Raw genomic sequence first — 17,803 nt, forward strand, 5'->3', positions numbered from 1 at the left:
TGAGTGACCACATCCGCAGTGTCCTTATTGCGTGTAAAACATGGTTCATAATATTTTGGAGGCGATGCACGAGTTACCATAATGCGGCTATCTCTTACTTTTCTTTCTTTTATGCTTGCAACAATTCAACACTCATACACTCATTTAGAGGGATTATACGCTTAAATTGACATAACAAAGTTCTTACATAGGAGAAGAAATGTCAATTAGTGTCTTCTTCATACATAATTAGTAGAGAAGTTGTTCAAAATTTATCCTTTTATATATGTAGCAACTTTATATCCTGCATCTTGATCCTGAGTCAATGGTGAAAGTTATGCATGAGTTCATGCATATTTGACGAGTCAGCTCGACGACTAGCTGCGACATTATGACGGTCTGGCATGGTTGATGTCAGAGTGGGACTTGTAGGGGACACGAGTGGATGATAGGCGCTGCCATGGTCGCTAGCACAACGAAATTGGGCAATCTCACCTTTGCCCCATGCCTCCTTAACAATGTGGTCCAAGATGGTGCACTCGGTTTCCGCCGCTACCGCATGTACCGCATCGAACTCACACTAGAAGGCACAATACTAATGAATACAGTATGTACCTCTAAGGATCATTTATTTCTTTTAAATTTACATGTAATGCCGAAAACTTCTTTCGCCTCACTTTATATATAAAGCAACCATCACAAGGCGAGTCCAACAAAGTAGCAATACAGAATACGACGCACACCACACACAAACACATAAGGTAGCACAAGAAGGGGTTCCGCTGAGGGCACCAACTCAACGAGCCCAAAAACAAAAATAACAAGAGGATACATATAATTCAAAGTTACATGTACTGGTGCACCGCTGCATCATGCTATTGCCAAAAATAAAACCTACCAAATTTTCTACTTGGGCTATCCCAAAATGGCACATATAAGACGAGATGATATCTATGCGAGGATGGGTTTTGTCTTTTTGGTTCATCACAATCAGTCGCTCCACAATGCGAGAGCAATGATTCATAGGTACACTTCATCCTTGGTGCAAGGCGCTAAACACCCAACATCAACCAGAAGAGATCATGAGCACCATGGAGCGATGGCATACCGACCAGGACAACGAACGCTAGTCCAGAGAAAAGAAATGTGCCATTTTGGTTCGTGAGGACCGTTCACGGGTGAGTAGACACTATCAAGATAGTACCCCTAGCACCAGAAGCGGAGGAACAGCTTGCGCAATGATCAAATTATTGTATACCACTTCTGCGCGTTGTTGCCTATAAGAGGAACTCGAGGTCTTATCACCTCACTGCTAGATTACTAGTGGTGCAATAAGAGAACCCTACATCATTACTTCATTGTCTATTTTCTCTACTTCTAATGGAGCAGTTGGTAGTCTCCGCCGGTTATTTTTCGTTTCACCTTTTCTGTTTTTTTTTCATCCTCCACCCGGTCCGATCTGCGGTAAAAAAAAACCGATCAACGATGACTAGCGATCCCCTTCGCACAAACAACAAATCGGACGACGCCCTAGCCTCCCTCGAACGAAAAAAACCCTCCTCTCGATCCACCCCTCGTGCGACCGCTCTCTTCCCCTCTCCTCCCGATGTGGCGCTGCCCCCATCTCTTGCTCCGCCGCCGCCGCCCCTGCCTCCCTCCCGCTCAGCCACCTCCACCGCTCCCACCCTTCTCCCCATTGTCGGATCCACTTGCATATCGTCAAGGTTAGGCGGCGAAGCTCCACGTCCGCGACGCGCACATGCTCGTCAAGGAAGAGGCTCCCGGATCTGAGGTCGCGCGGCCGTGACGGAAGGGCTCGAGGTGGCCGCCGAAGACCAAGTCCCCACAATGTCTAGAATCGCTTCCTCCCCCGTGTTCCACTGAGGAAGGAGCCATCGCCGCCGATCGTCTTCCCCGATGGTCGCCGTCTTTCCTTCCGGTCCCCACGGATCCTCCGATCACTGTCTTGTGGTCGGCGAACTCAACAGCTGTGCTCTGACGCACGGGATCCGGCCGGGGTACATCAGTACAACCGCCTTGCCCCTCTCTCTTGCTATAGCAGATGAGAGTCGGTAAGAGGGGAGGCAGAGAGGATCTCAAGAGGTGAAGAACAGAGGGCGAGGGATGGAATTGGAAGGAGGAGGAGGAGATCCCCGCGGCATGCAGTGTCAAATCTCGTGCTCGCCATCCCCATCGCTGCGTCCTCTGCTCCCATCAGTGGCTCGCCATTGTTGACCGCACCTGCAGTTGGCTCTCTGTCCCGGCCATGGTCTCATCGCCTCCCCTCCATACCTCAGCACTGCAACACCCTCAACGCTGCCAGGCGATGAGTGCAGAGACGAATCTCACATATCCATCAAAGCTTTCAGGTTGTCCCCTTCCTTTCCCCTTCCCCACTTTTTTGTTTTACCAGTGCATGAACTTACCCACCCACGCCATCTGTTTGCTAAAATGCTTCATAGAGCTATATAAAATTTTAACCTCATTGACATTTGCTTGTTACAATGCTTTATGGGAATAAAATTGTCAGACATCATATTGGTTCTGGTTTTACCACAGATGTATGCTTTATGAGCAGGAGGACTTTATGACTCGACAAGTTCCTCTGCATCATACGGGTGTGGCAACTCCCCACTTGGTGAGGATCTTATTGCTGAGTAGTCAACGACATCACCTGCATCAACCCCTCCCTGGTTGCCATCCATGTGCGACCAACCGTCCAACTTATTTTCACGTGGGAGTACATTCTATCGACGCCCTTTTAATTTACAAGTAAGTTTCAGATTCATGTTCGTCTACACTCTTGTCACTATATATTCATGCAACAAGTTACAACTTGCTAACAATTGTAGGGAATGGCTGAGAAGCACGGATTTATTTTCATGGGCACAAAAATAATAATCAAGACCTTAGTAGACTGGCTGTACCTTGATGAGAGTGTGCTTTCAGGTCATATTCTCACTTTTAGCAACCTTCACCCATCACTGTCTCTCACAATTTGCTCCAGATTGTTCATGCGCATTTCACCGATTGATAGCACCAGCAAAACAGAGCACGGCTATTGCTACTTGTCTCTGTATATCCTAGATACAGGGTTATAGGTCACATTTAAAATAGCAAGCACCCTGGTAACAGGCATAATCAACCAGAAAGACCGTCTAGGATATTTGCTTCCTGTCTCGGTGATCCACGTACTCCACCTTCGAGGAAAGAGAGGAGGAAGATGCATTGGACTTAAAATCACATTTCAGATAAAAGAATATAGCACATGGCAACAATGTTGCGCAGCAGTGTAGCTTTACTGTGTGGCTACCTCTACTACTGGAATCAGCAACTTTGCCATCTGCCAGCTCTTTGCCGTCAGCTAGCGGACGGCAAAGAAGCTCTTTGCCAGCAGCTACCCAAAAGCAGACGGCAAAGAAGCTCTTTGCCGTCTGCTGGCAGACGGCAAAGAATCTTTGCCGTCCGCTGGCAGACGGCAAAGAATCTTTGCCGTCCGCTGGCAGACGGCAAAGAGAGAGGTGGCCCCCACCCACCGCCCGTTTGGAAAAAACTTAACGGCCCACCTCTTTGCCGTCTGCCAGCAGACGACAAAGAGGCAAAAGGGCGGACGGCAAAGATAGGCGGACGGCAAAGAGGACACTACCTAACGGCCCGTACCCCTCCCGCCCGTTACTCTCTGTTCTCTCCTCGCCGACGCGCCCCGCCACCACTTCCCACCCCACCGCCGCCGCCGCCGCCCGCCGCCGCCCCCACCACTCGCCGCCGCCCGGTCGCCCCACCACCCGCCGCCCCACCGGCCCCCCGCCCCGTCGCCACTGCCGCCCGGCGCCGTCGCCCCACCACCCGTCGCCCACCCGCCCCGTCGCCCCCGCCGCCCCGTTGCCCCACCGCCCCGGCCCCCCGCCGCCCACCGCCCCGTCGCCCCCCCGCCCCGGCCCCCCGCCGCCCCGGCGCCCCGGCCCCGTCCCCCCCGCGCCCCGGCCCCCACCGCCCCGGGCCCGCCCCCCCGCCGCCCCAGGCCGCCCCCGCGCCCCAGCCAGCTCCTCCACCGGGGGCCTCCTCCATCGCCCCGCCCCCTCCTCCACCGGCCCTGCCCCAGGTGAGCCCCCCTCCTTTTTTTTCTGTTTTTTTTCTATTTTTTCCTTTTTAGTTTTAGTTTAGATTTAGTTTTAGTTTTAGGTTTAGATTTAGTTTTTCCTTTTTTTCTGTTTTATTAGTTTTAGGTTTATGTTTAGTTTAGATTTAGTTTTAGTTTTAGGTTTAGTTTAGTTTGAGGAAAGAAGTAGAAGAAGAGAAAAAGAGGAGAGGAGGAGAAGAAGAAGAGGAAAAAGGAAAGGAAGAAGAAGAAGAGGAGGAGGAGAAGAAAAAAGAAGAAGAGGAAGAAGAAGAAGAAAAAAGAGGAGAGGAGGAGAAGAAGAAGAGGAAAAAGGAAAGGAGGAAGAAGAAGAAGAAGAAGAAGGAAAAAAAGGAAGAAAAGGAAGAAAAGGAAGAAGAAGAAAAGGAAAAAAGAGGAAAAAATCCCGACCCGACACGGCACCCCGACCCCAACCCGGCACCCCGACACGACACCCCGAGCCCTAGACCCCGACCCCGACACCCCGACCCCGACCCCGACACCCCGACCCCGACCCCGACCCCGACACCCCGACCCCGAGCCTGACCCGACACCCCGACCCCGACACCGACACGGCACCCCGACCCCGACCCGGCACCCCGACCCGACACCCCGACCCCGAGACCCCGACCCCGACACCGACACGACACCCCGACACCGACACCCTGACACCACACCCACCCTTACCCCGACACCGACACGGCACCCCGACCCCGACCCGGCACCCCGACCAGACACCCCGACCCCGAGACCCCAACCCGAGACCCCGACCCCGACCCGGCACCCAACCCGACACCCCGACCCTGAAACCCCGACCCGGGCCTGAACCGACACCCCGACCCCGACACCGACACGGCACCCCGACCCCGACCCGGCACCCCGACCCCGAGACCCCGACCCCGACCCCGACCCCGACCCCGACACCCCGACCCCGGGCCTGACCCGACACCCCGACCCCGACCCCGACACCCCGACCCCGACCCCGACACCCCGACCCCCCGAGCCTGACCCGACACCCCGACCCCGAGCCTGACCCGACACCCTGACCCCGACACCACACCCCGACCCCGAAACAACACCCCGACACCGACACGGCACTACCCCGACATCGACACGACACCCCGACCCCCGACCCCGAAACAGCACCCCGACCCCGACACGGCACCCCGACACCGACAGGACACCCCGACCACCGACACCTCCCGAAAAGGTGTTCTTTGGCCTTCCAGAGGCCGACGGGGTCATATATTTGTGAATTATTAGTTAGGTCATATATTTTTCGATTTTGTTATGAAAAACATCATATATAATTGTGTTGATCGTGTAGTTTTAAATGTGCAGTTGTTTCATCGCTGCGAGGTTTGGTGTTCGACGACCTCGCCGTGCGTTTGACGAGCTCTGCCCCTTCGTTCGTGGGTGAGCACAAATGACAAGTCCTCCTCCCCCATTAATTATTTGATCTATTCCGATGAAACTTGATAGCTAGCTATATATGTGTCTTGAATCATCAGTATGCGTAACCAATATGTGTCTCCCGTTCGAAAGCGTCATAGTTATAAATATGCATGCATTTGCATATTTATAACCTTGATTCTTTCGAATTGTCCAACGCTATCCATGGACAGCCCGAGTATGTGTAGATTGGGTTCGTTTTCCCATATGCTTTGCTCCGGATCCGACGCATATATTTCGTCAGTGCCTCCCCTGTTGTTCTCCGGGTACACATCCTCTCTGTTTATTGCAGAGACGTGTATCAGGAGAACAGCGGGGAGGTGCTGCCGAAATTTTGCGTCGGATCCGGAGCATAGCATGGGAAAATGAACCCAATCTACACATACACGGGTGGGATTAGGACCTATCATTACCTATTAGAGTGTAGGTTGCATGGACGTAATAAAATTGACAAAGTAGATCAACTAATGAATATATACATGGTGAATTACATATATAATTGTTGTGTGTCCAGTAGCTCTGAAAGTCAAGATGAGTGACCGTGCTTGGATGTATACCGGTCACACTGGTCAGAACAAATGGAGCGCTGAATGGTTCACAAAAACTAAGGGGTTTGTGCAAGCCGCATTTGCAAATGGCCAAAAGAAAACCTGGTGCCCCTGTTTCCGGTGCGGCAATTGGGAAAAGAAGACAGAGGCTGAAATGGGCAAACACCTGCAGAAGAGTGGTTTTACGCCCGATTATACGGTGTGGACATTTCATGGTGAGTCTGCCCAACGTGACCGAGCTGAGGTGGATCGTCGTCGCACCGACGAGCATGGTACCGGGATGGAAAACATGGTGCAAGGCTATGATGATGCTCGGGATTCGGACGAGGAGATGGAGGAATCTGCAAAGGCCTTCAATGAAATGTTGGAGTCTTCGAAACGTCCGCTCCACGAGCACACTGAGCTTTGTCAGTTGGATGCCATCTCACAAGTAATGGCTCTGAAGGCTCAGTTCAACTTGGGCAGAGAATGCTATGACGCAATTATGACAGTATTTGGACGCTTTCTACCCAAAGGCCATGTAATGCCTGCAAACCTGTACCAGTCGGACAAAATCCTCCGTGCACTGAAGATGCCCTATGAGAAGATACATGCCTGTGAGAAAGGATGTGCCTTATTTAGGCTTGACTATGCGGACTTGAACTATTGTCCCATTTGCAAGTCTTCCAGGTATATTGTGGTAGACAACGGTATGGGTGAGAAGACACAGACCAAAATCCCCGTTAGTGTTCTTCGGTATATGCCAATCGTACCAAGACTTCAACGTCTTTTCATGGTCGAAGAGACGGCCAGACAGATGACATGGCACAAAACAGGCAAAAGAACCGAACTAGATGCAGATGGGAATCTGATGATGGTACACACATCGGATGGTGTTGCGTGGAAAAAGTTTGATGAATTACATGCTGACAAAGCGGCAGATCCGAGGCATCCTCGAGTCGGCATCAGCACGGATGGGTTCAGTGTGTTTGGTATGACGGCAGCCCAATACAGTTGTTGGCCCGTATTTGTCTTTCCACTCAATCTCCCCCCCGGACAGATTATGCAAAGAAAGAACATTTTCCTGACGTTGATAATTCCAGGACCCAACTATCCGGGCAAAAATATGAATGTGTACATGCAGCCGCTTAAGGACGAATTGCAAGAAGCCTGGGATAATGGGTTCAAGACATACGACGCCTTTAGCAAACGGAACTTCATAATGCGTGTCTGGTACATGTACTCGACGCATGACTTGCCGGCGTATGCGCTATTCGTTGGCTGGTGTGTGCATGGAAGGTTCCCGTGCCCCACATGCAAGGGAGCTCTTGAGTTTCGTTGGCTTCAGGCCGGTCGCAAGTTTTCTTGCTTCGACATGCATAGACAGTTCCTGGATCCTCGCCATAAGTTCAGGAAAGACAAGAAGAACTTCATCAGGGGTAGAGTTGTCAAAAACTCTGCACCACCTGCATTGACAGGCCAACAGACCCTGGATCAGTTAAACGCTCTCGAGCCAGATCCACAACGTCCAGGGTACTTCAAGGGGTATAATACTAAGCACGCGTGGACTCACAAAACATGCTTATGGGATCTGCCTTACTTCAAAGACCTCCTTTGCCCACACAACATCGACGTGATGCACACTGAGAAGAATATCGCCGAGGCACTTTTTGGTACATTGTTCGGCATAGATGGGAAGTCAAAGGATAATACTAAGGCTAGAGTCGATCTGGAGGCGCTATGTGATAGGCCGTTACAAAACATGAAAGAACCGAAAGGAAAGCAGAACTGGACGAAGCCAAAGGCATGGTTCAATCTTGGAAGGCCAGCTATGAGGGAAATTCTCTTGTGGGTGCAACAGCAGTTGATGTTCCCCGATGGGTATGCAGCGAATCTAAAGAGGGGAGCGAATCTTGATAAACTGAAGATATTTGGTCTCAAGAGTCATGATTGGCACATATGGATTGAGCGGGTAATGCCGGTGATGTTGCGTGGCTTCATCCCTGAGGATGAATGGCTAGTACTGGCAGAACTCAGCTATTTCTTCCGTGTTCTTTGTGCGAAAGAACTATCGCCTGGCGTGCTAGAAGAAATGGAAGAGTTGGCGCCGGAGTTGATCTGCAAGTTAGAGAAGATCTTTCCACCGGGCTTCTTTAATCCAATGCAGCATTTGATTTTGCATCTCCCGACCGAGGCAAGATTGGGGGGGCCCGTGCAAAATCGTTGGTGCTACCCAACTGAGAGGATGCAGAAGACGCTTCGAGAAAAATGTAAAAATAAACGTAGAATTGAAGCATCGATGGCTGAGGCATTCATCACAGAGGAGGCGGCAAACTTCGTAACAGCGCACTACGAAGCCAAAAATCGTCATTTGCATAATCCGAAGCCTCGGTACAATGCTGACGAGCCTAAAAAGGGTGGATCCAACCTCAGCCTATTCAAAGGGAATCTCGCACCAGCTAGTGTTTCACATCCAGTATCTTTGGATAACGAAGAATGGCGGACCATTTCGTTGTATATCTTCAACAACCTGATAGAAGTGCGGCCGTACATCGAGTAAGTTCTCGGTACATTGTTTCGCAACTTCTATTTCCTTTGAACTACTCTTATTCCTGGATATGTCATACAGTCGATACGTCGCCATATTCTCGTATGGAGCGGAGATCCAAAAGGATTCCGTCGAAGAGTATGAGCTTCTCGCAAAGCAAGGAGGTGGCTATCCCGGTTTCATCTCTTGGTTCAAACAAACGGTAATTTCTATTAGACAATTTCATTTCATTCGCTAATTTGTGCATAATGCAACAATCCTTTCATATTAAACTTGTAGGCTAATTCAGAGTCTATGGACGCCGAATTGAGACAAGTCGCTAATGGTTTTGACTATAAGGTCCGTTCATTTGACAAGTACGACATCAACGGGTATCGCTTTCGTACCTATGGCAAAGAGCTATCTATGGCCGACCGAAAGTCTACAAATTGTTGTGTATCTGCTATCGGCGAAGGAGGTACCGAGTATTATGGGAGAGTTGAAGCAATTTATGAACTTCTGTTCTATGGTGAAAACCCACCGAATGTCGTAGTCTTCAAATGTTATTGGTTTCAGCCGAAGGAGACTAGAAGGACTCATGAACATATAGGGCTAGTTGAAATCAACCAAAGCACTCATTTAGATGTTCCTGATGTCTATATTATGGCTCAACAGGCGACCCAAGTATTCTATCTACCGTGGGCCTGCCAAACTAATCCAAATCTGAAAGGTTGGGATGTCGTTTATGAAGTGCCGCCACGTGCTAGACTTTCTCCCCCAAAGGAAGAGGATTATGAACCTCACATTAACCCAGACACATATGAAGGAGAATTCTTCCAAGAGACACGTCTTTCCAAAAAGCGTTTCAAGAACCGCTATACTTCACCCCAAAACATTGAAGTAGACAGCGACAATGAATCCGACATCACCCCAGAGGAGGAACAAGAAGAGCCGGAACAAGAAGAGGTTACTGCTGCGGATGACCTGTCAATGCTTGACCGATTACGTCAAGGTGGCCTTGCACATGTTGATGCCAATGAACCCTATGAGCCCATCATTGATTATAGTGATGATGATGATTATGCATTTATTGATGATACTGATCGAGATTATTAGTAGTGTCAGGTATTCAATTTTTTTATGTTGTACTTGATGATGATACACTTAAGTGATATACATATTATTATTCATGTCGGTACTTTTTTTATGTTGTACTAATTTCGTTTATTCTTTGTCATGGCAGGTGTTGAAAGATGGTGGGCGCTGGTCGGGAGCGCGCCGAGGCCCCTTCTTCGTCGGCGCGTGGTGCGAGGTCTTCCATTCCACACGCACCTCTCCGCCGAGCGTTGCTGGACAGTATGGCGACACCGCCGGGCCCTTCTTCGTCGACCGCGGTGCCCAGCAGGGGACGAGGTAAGAAGAAGAGAGGAGTTGGAGCACGTGGTCGTGGGAGAGGAGGTAGGGTGACTCGTACGGCGCCTTCCTCGCCACCGCCCCCAGCTGTTTCACCCGAGCACGTGACTGCTAGGGTGGACTCGTCTGAGGAGGAGGCTGCACGGACTCCGGTCCACGAGCCTCCGGTCCACGAGTCTTCGGCCCACGAGCCTCGGGTCGACGGGCCTTCGGCCCACGAGACTTGGGCCCACGAGACCCCGGAGGAGCACACGTCTGGATGGGGTACCTGGTCGGGTCAGCCTGAGCATGGCGGGGAGCCGAGTGGCCATGCTGATGATGGCGGGGAGCCGACTGATGAGGAGGGGGAGGAGGGGGGCAACGTCTACCAGCGTGGTGCTACACGGCTCCCGTCCGTGCCGGTGACCCGCGAGCAGAGGTGGTTGATTTTCCCTGATGGGGAGAGGTACGTAAGTGCATTTAATATTTTTGTACCTTCTGCATTCACGTTTCTTCAAATAACTAATGCGTTGGCCTTGTCATGCTGCAGGGGTTGGGACCACCATCATAGTGTCCGCCGGCCCAACTCCGTCCTTGGAGTTCTTTGCCGGCAAAACTTCCCGGGGTTTGTCACGTTGCCTGGTGAGGGTCGGCTTCCAGAGCTTGGATTGAGCTGGGAGCACTACGTGGCTGCCCCGGCCCCGCCGGATGAGATTATCGACGGTGTCGTGTGCGACACGAGGGCAGACATGGTGATCAGAAAGTTCTGGGTAATTTCTCCTTTACACATTTAAAAATCTTCAACTAGCTAGTTATTAATTGTACTAATCAATATTGTCTCATTTGATTGCAGACATTCTACAGGTGTGAGGAGGGATACGAGGAGGACGCGGCACATGTTATCGAGAACGTCTGCAAGCGCCTACTCCAGAACTTACGGCACGAGGCTCGGGTGCAGGCTGTTCGAGACTACTACGCCTTGCGTGGTATCAAGAAGACCAAGCCGGCGTGCCGCGATAAGTTCCTGAGTAAGGAGCAGTACATGAAGGTAATTCTTAAGGCCTTCTCTACTTAAGTTCCTTCATTTAGTAATTCTTAGCCGTAGCGCTCAAGTTTCTATTTGCTAACTTAGGCGCCTCCGAGATGGTGTGCGGATCGGATGGATTGTTGGGAGGTGTTGGTCGATGAGTGGTGCTCAAAACAATGGCTAGCCCTCCACAACGAGGCCAAGGACAAACGTGCCCAAATGGAAGGTGTGCCACACCATCAAGGCAGCTCCAACTTATATCAGTTCGGGCGCAACTGGGTATGTGGTTTGCTTCATGATTCATGCAATTCATTCATCATGCTAGCTTGAGCCCTTTAATTACTAATTTTCATTGTTTCTCTCTTTCAGGCACGCTACAATAAGGCGGATAAGGTGCCAGAGGTGTACGACCTGTATGCCATGGCCCACACTGCCTCTTTCAAGAAAGTCAAGGCTTTCTCTCAGTCTGACCTCGATGATGCAAACAACTTCACCAACATCTCCTCCCACAACAAGCTCGTGAGATATAGAGATGAGGGGAAGGCGAGGAAAGGGGAGGACTTTAACCCGAGCCAGGGTCCCATTGATCCAGAGCTGGTGATGATATCTGGTGGCGGGAGGTCCCATGGCTCCATAGCCATTGGAGATGGACTTATCCGTTGTCCTAGCACTCTCCCGGAGATCAAGGCGCGCCAGTCGAGCTCCGCTCCTGAGATAAGGCCTCGTGAACGGCCAGTGCAACTCGCCATCAAGGTTAGTGATACGTACTCAGTTATCTTTCTCCATTACATTGTGTGCGCTTCCATCAATGATTACAAATGGTCATGTGAGTGGTGTTGCAGGCTGCTATACAGAGTGAGAGAGATAGAACGGAGAAACTTCTGGCGGAGGCGGCGGAGAGGCAGCGGGAGTTGGAGGAGAGGACGACAAAGATGATGGAGGAGGAGAGGGCACGGAATGACATGCAGGCAAGGGCCATGTACGAGCTCCTTGTGGTAAGTTTCTTCTGCAGATTAGCCAAAACATTCATGTAGTGTTTGTCTCATTACTAACTAGTATGACTGAGTCGTCAAAACCAAATGTGCAGTCTGTGTGCGAGAAGACAGGTCAGACCGCTCCGCCGATGCCAGTGATTGCTCCTGGGACCACGGTGAGTTTTATTTGAATGGACATTACTTGCTAGTCTTAACATTTGAGTGTCATCATGCTAACAAGACATTGGAAATGATCTTTGGTGCAGCGTAACTCCAGACAAGCATCGCACGATCCTTCTCCAGCTACCGACACGAGCCACCCCGCTCCTACACCTCCTGGATCTTGGTAAGTTTATCTAGTGTTTTGCTTAACACATGCATAAAGACCTAGACTTAGCTTTATTTCCTCCAATGCTTACCATAATGACCTAGACTTAGCTTCTTCTCCTCCAAAATGACTTAATAAGCTTACTGACCTCCAAAACCATCCATTTTACCTAAGTTAGCTCTAAAACGATCTGTACTTAGCTTACTTATGTCAAAAATTGCATAATTAGCTTAGTTAGCTCATAGACGATCCATTTTACCTAAGTTAGCTCTAAAATGACCCATTTTACCTAGGTTAGCTTATAAATGATCCAGTTCATCCAAGTTAGCTCAAAAATGACCCATTTTACCTAGATTAGCTCCTAAATGATCCATTTTACCTACGTTAGCTTTAAAATGACCCATTTCACCTAGGTTAACTCCAAAATGACCCATCTTACCTAGGTTATCTCATAAACGATCCATTTCAACTAATTTAGCTCATAAACGATCCATTTCACCAAGTTAGCTAAAAAACGATCCATTTCACCTAAATTAGCTCTTAAATGATCCATTTCACCTAAGTTAGCTCAAAAAGATCCATTTCAACTAAATTAGCTCATAAATGATCCATTTCACCTAAGTTAGCTCAAAAACGATCCATTTCAACTAAGTTAGCTCATAAATGATCCATTTCACCTAAGTTAGCTAAAAAACGATCCATTTCACCTTAGTTACCTCAAAAACGATCCATTTGACCTTAGTTAGCTCATAAACGACCCATTTCAACTAAGTTAGCTCATAAATGATCCATTTCACCTTAGCTAGCTCATAAACGACCCATTTCAACTTAGTTAGCTCATATATGATCCATTTCACGTAAGTTAGCTCATAAAGGACATACTCTTCTTGTTCTAGTCTTCTTCTTGTTCTACTCTTCTTGTTCTAGTCTTCTTCTTGTTCTACTCTTCTTCTTGTTCTACTCTTCTTGTTCTAACTTTCTTATTTTTCATTTTGCAGATTTCATTCACTTGACGAAAGCTTGCATAGATGGAGTGCTCCTTATCCCTTTCTCTGTTTCTTTTGTATCGTTGAACTATGCATGTATCGTTGGATGAAACTATTGTAATATATATGGTTGGATGCCTCTATGTTGAACTTGTTATGTATGATGGAACTATGCATGTAATATATATGGTTGGATGATGAAGTTATGTGTTGGATATCTTATATGTTTGCTCTGTAATGGCCTTTTGAAATATATCTATATATGTCATATATATTTGTGATGAAAATTGTTGGATTTAATAAAAAACAGATAAAAGAGCCAATATGCAGGCTCTTTGCCGTCTGCCACCGACGACAACGGGCTCTTTGCCGTCTGCCGCGGACGGCAAAGAAGACACGTGGCATCCAGCTGTGCTTCCTGGGAGCTGACCCATTTGGTCAGTTTGCCTACAGTGGCAGACGGCAAAGACTTTGCCATCAGTGGCAGACGGCAAAGAACCTGCACTTTGCCATCAGTGGCAGACGGCAAAGAACCTGCCATGTAGTGACGTGTAGATGACATCATACGGCGGACGGCAAAGACACTAGAAATTTTGCCGTCAGCGGCGGACGGCAAAGGCCTGCCGTTAGCCACTTAACGGACTGACAGCGCAATTATTGCCGTCTGCTCTCTTTGCCGTCCGCCGCAGACGGCAAAGGGCCTTTGCCGTCAGCCACCAGGAAGCAGACGGCAAAGTAGCTGTTTACCGTAGCCTACTTTGCCAGAGCCTTTTGCCGTCCGCGGCTGACGACAAAGGCCTTTGCCGTCTGCCGTTCATGCATTTGCCGTCTGCCATGGCAGACGGCAAAATAGCTGATTCCTGTAGTGCTCTCCACTCTCACACATGCATTAGTTTGACGAAAGTGTTGGGCAAAGTCTAAGTCTTGGATAAACAGTAGTCTTAGTAAAACTGGGCTAGTGTTATGCATACAGAAAGAATGCCGTGTGATTACTCTCAGGATGAGGGTGATGATGCAGAGTGTTGTTCCACTGCTGCAATGCAAAGAGATCGAACACAGGACACTGAGTGTGTGTCTGAATAAAGACTGAAAATGTTTGTCAAAACAGGACAGCAGAAATTATGGCCAGCATTCCGCCAAGCTGCAAGCAGACATGCGCGGACTGAAATGTCCAGTCTAATCTCTTGGCAGCAGAGAACAGACAACGACAGAGCGTGATGTGTGAGGCAATGTGGTAGAAGATTTACCTCTACATTTTCTAGCCTAGCTAGGTGCTTAAGAGTTAAGACAGAAACGGTCAGAAAATTCAGTCAACCGAATCGTTGTACGTCTGATTTCCTACCCAGGAGAGCCGCTTCCTTGCCGTTGCCGTCACCAGCATTGTATCCTATGGGGCCTTCCATTAATTTGAAGTAAAAAAATGGAGGTAATATCTATGCTTATGTTGCGTTGTACAGGAACAACCAAGGTTGTTGTAGTAATAAAATGAGCCCGACATTGTCTACTGATCATTGTATATTGGATGGGCAAGTAGGAGGTTTTTCTCATCTTAGTCCTATAACTTCGTTTGTCTACTCTATTGTCATTTACACACTAACTTTTATGCCACATTAGGGAATATTCCTTTTATGCCATAGTTTTTTGTTGGAAGACTTCTATTTCTCACATTCCAGGGATGCTAGGCTATGTAAGCAGCGACACTGTAATTTTTATTGATCTGAATCTTCGGGCTCTGTTTTCAAATTTTCAGCTACCAACGCTTGATCGGGACCACGACCAAGACAACGGGTCCGATGTTTGGAAAGGATCGCGAAAGTGACATGTGTCATGGTGAGGCTAGTTTCCATTCCGCATGTTGCCTTATTTTCTTCTATATCCGCAATTTGAGAGGTAATTTTAAATCATTTTGTATGCTCATCGATGTTGATCTATGGCAAGAGTCTGGTTCATCACAACATCGGTGTTGTTTGGTTCTTCTTTTCTCCGAGCATGGTTCTGGCTCGGCAGTGCACCATAACTAGAGTTTTCACACCTGACAGTCACGCCCACCTAAAATGGGCATCCTTTGTCACTGTTGCATTCCTCTCACGTATTCTTAATCATGAAGCTTCTCGTAGGAACAAAAAATTAAACAAACAAGTATGAAGGGATAGAGAAAGTTTGTTGTCTGTCAAGTACCTCGGCAGTCAGGTAGGAGTACTTACACAGGAGTGACCGTTTCGATCAAACGGGTGGCGGAAGATACTGACCCTTCTTGTGGTCTGTGTCTCAATCACGCAAGGAGCAAAGGTTAGCTCTTGTGGATCATCACTCGACCTGAGCAGGAGTAGGATGTTCACACTCCACTCCACGGTCGCATGAAGAAATCTTATGCCAATTCCAGTTTGCCTTGCCTTGCCCATGTGACCAACTATTGGTCTCGTGTCGATCGACCACACTCCACAGTCGCATTTCGATCAAAGTTTCTCCTTTTAGCATTGTGGCTATGGAGATAAAGAACAATGGGAACGAATGGTGTGACATCGGTGATGATGTCGCTGAAGGAGAGGGTAAACAGACATGATGTGTTTCTGACTAATGGGCTGCAGGGTTGGCACAAGGAAACTATTGTTATGCCTTGTGAGGTCCGACGACGGTGACCGGATGACTGAGCAAAGCTGTGAAAAAATCGGGTATGTTTTCCACCAAACTCAAGTTGTTATGCCCAAATGCATGGCTTTCTGAATAAATGCAGACTATTTGTTTACTCATTGTCAAAATCTTTGTACCTCTATGCCTGCAACCTATAACCTGAGCCACTCGGCGACCAATCTGCAAGTAGATGTTACAAATATAGATGCAAATATGTTAATTCTAACGTGGCATCAAATTCCTAATAATTCGTACCTGAATAAAATTGTGATTTTTTCGCTATCTTACTATCCTATCTGCGTCAAGCACAACTGAATGCATCTATTTCCGATGAGGCCAACTATCCAGAATCCTCCCACCATCTTAAATCCATTTATGATTTTTTGTTAAAGGCTTTGTTCTATGTAGATACTGAAATTAGCACTGCCAAACTTAACTTTTGGACTCTCCTTTCCGTATAGAACTTGGCTGGCCTTAACTTTCCGTTTTTGTCATAATTATGGACTTTCTTGTGTTTGTTTGTGCATGGTTGCTTCTGGTGATCCGTAATCCCATTGGTGTTGCTGCTTGTAATTTAACTTGTACTGATCCATGCCAACTGCATAATTATTTACTAGCTTGGTTTGTTAAAGACCATTAGTTTTTTAAATGCCATTAATTAGCTAGCTTGGTTTTGATTTTGGACTTGTATCCTGTAGCTAGCTCGCATTTCCTAGACATCATATTTGGCACCTCTCTCATCATTTAGACAAGCGAGAGAATAATGACATGCATACATGAAGGCTATCTCCCATATTGTTAGATCCGGAGTTTATTCTACAAATGGTTTACTCCCTTATTATTCTGTTGGATTTGCCAGTACATTTACTTATGCAATTGGGAAGCGAAAACTAAAGTTCAATTCCAGTTTTTTTTTCAGAAACATAAAACAGCGGCCTACAATATAATGCATCAGCGGAAGAGGAGGAGGCCGACATATGAAGCTGAGAGAGGTGACGGGGAGCACGAGAAACTGCTCCCACTGCAAGAGAGGGAGCCATGCCAATAGTCAGTTGTGGGCTTGTGGCGCTGGTCGCGACCGCCGCATCACCAACCATGATCGTCCAGGCTGTGGCATGGGGGTCGTGCTTGCTGCTTGCGCGACGATCCCCCCATCGTGATGATAAGGCGACTCCCCAACCCTGATGATAAGGCTTCATCCATTCAATTTTGACTCTGTAGACAACTAGCTTCTGGGAAGCGCATCATGCTCAGGTTTACTTTGTAGCTATTTTCGTGTTCTGCATTTTAGTGGTACAAGATTGTGTCGCTCAATCTTGGCCTAGAGGTGCTCCCATTTTAGGTCAAACACAGTTTATTCTGAAACCGTTGCATATTTTGCTGAAATGCTTCAAGGTAGTTTTACTATGACACTATGGCCATGCTTGTAATGCCAGCTTGGCTTGAGAGGTCGGCTAATTCAGTAGGCTTATTCAATGGTGAATAGGTCCATGTATTAGATAGGATCAACAAGAGTTGGCTGGCAGCTGCTATGTATATGTTATGGATCAGAGGCAATTAATCTGTCTTTGCCCCCCTTTTTTTAATTCAAGCCCTTAAGATTATGCTCTTAAATGCATACACATGACTTACTTCAAGATTTAACAAGACTGCATCCTACAATGAGCTATATAGCTGATGTTGATCATAATTAGTATGTGCACAGAGCAGTTTTAAGATTTCCTGTTTTCTTCATATTGAATACCAATTGCGCAGTATGTGTATTTGTAGCATATTGCAGACTTGCAGTGAAGTAGTGCCTGCTATACATGAGATGTACCTTTTTTAGATAACTTTTCTTAAAATTAAAAATACTAAAATGTA

General features: G+C 48.0%; 1 long non-coding RNA gene across 3 annotated transcripts; it reads left to right on the plus strand.

The window, feature by feature from the left end:
- Positions 1-1,580: 1,580 nt before the first annotated feature.
- On the plus strand, positions 1,581-17,178 carry LOC123132043 (uncharacterized). 3 transcript variants are annotated; one of them, XR_006464464.1, is made up of 5 exons: positions 1,581-2,751; positions 2,832-2,928; positions 15,060-15,139; positions 15,898-15,981; positions 16,848-17,178. It is a non-coding gene; the product is annotated as an uncharacterized lncRNA (long non-coding RNA). The 3 variants fall into 3 exon arrangements; XR_006464462.1 differs by having other exon boundaries at positions 16,860-17,178; XR_006464463.1 differs by having other exon boundaries at positions 15,060-15,981.
- Positions 17,179-17,803: the final 625 nt, after the last annotated feature.

Source organism: Triticum aestivum, chromosome 6A (assembly GCF_018294505.1).
Source record: "Triticum aestivum cultivar Chinese Spring chromosome 6A, IWGSC CS RefSeq v2.1, whole genome shotgun sequence".
Lineage (NCBI taxonomy): Eukaryota > Viridiplantae > Streptophyta > Magnoliopsida > Poales > Poaceae > Triticum > Triticum aestivum.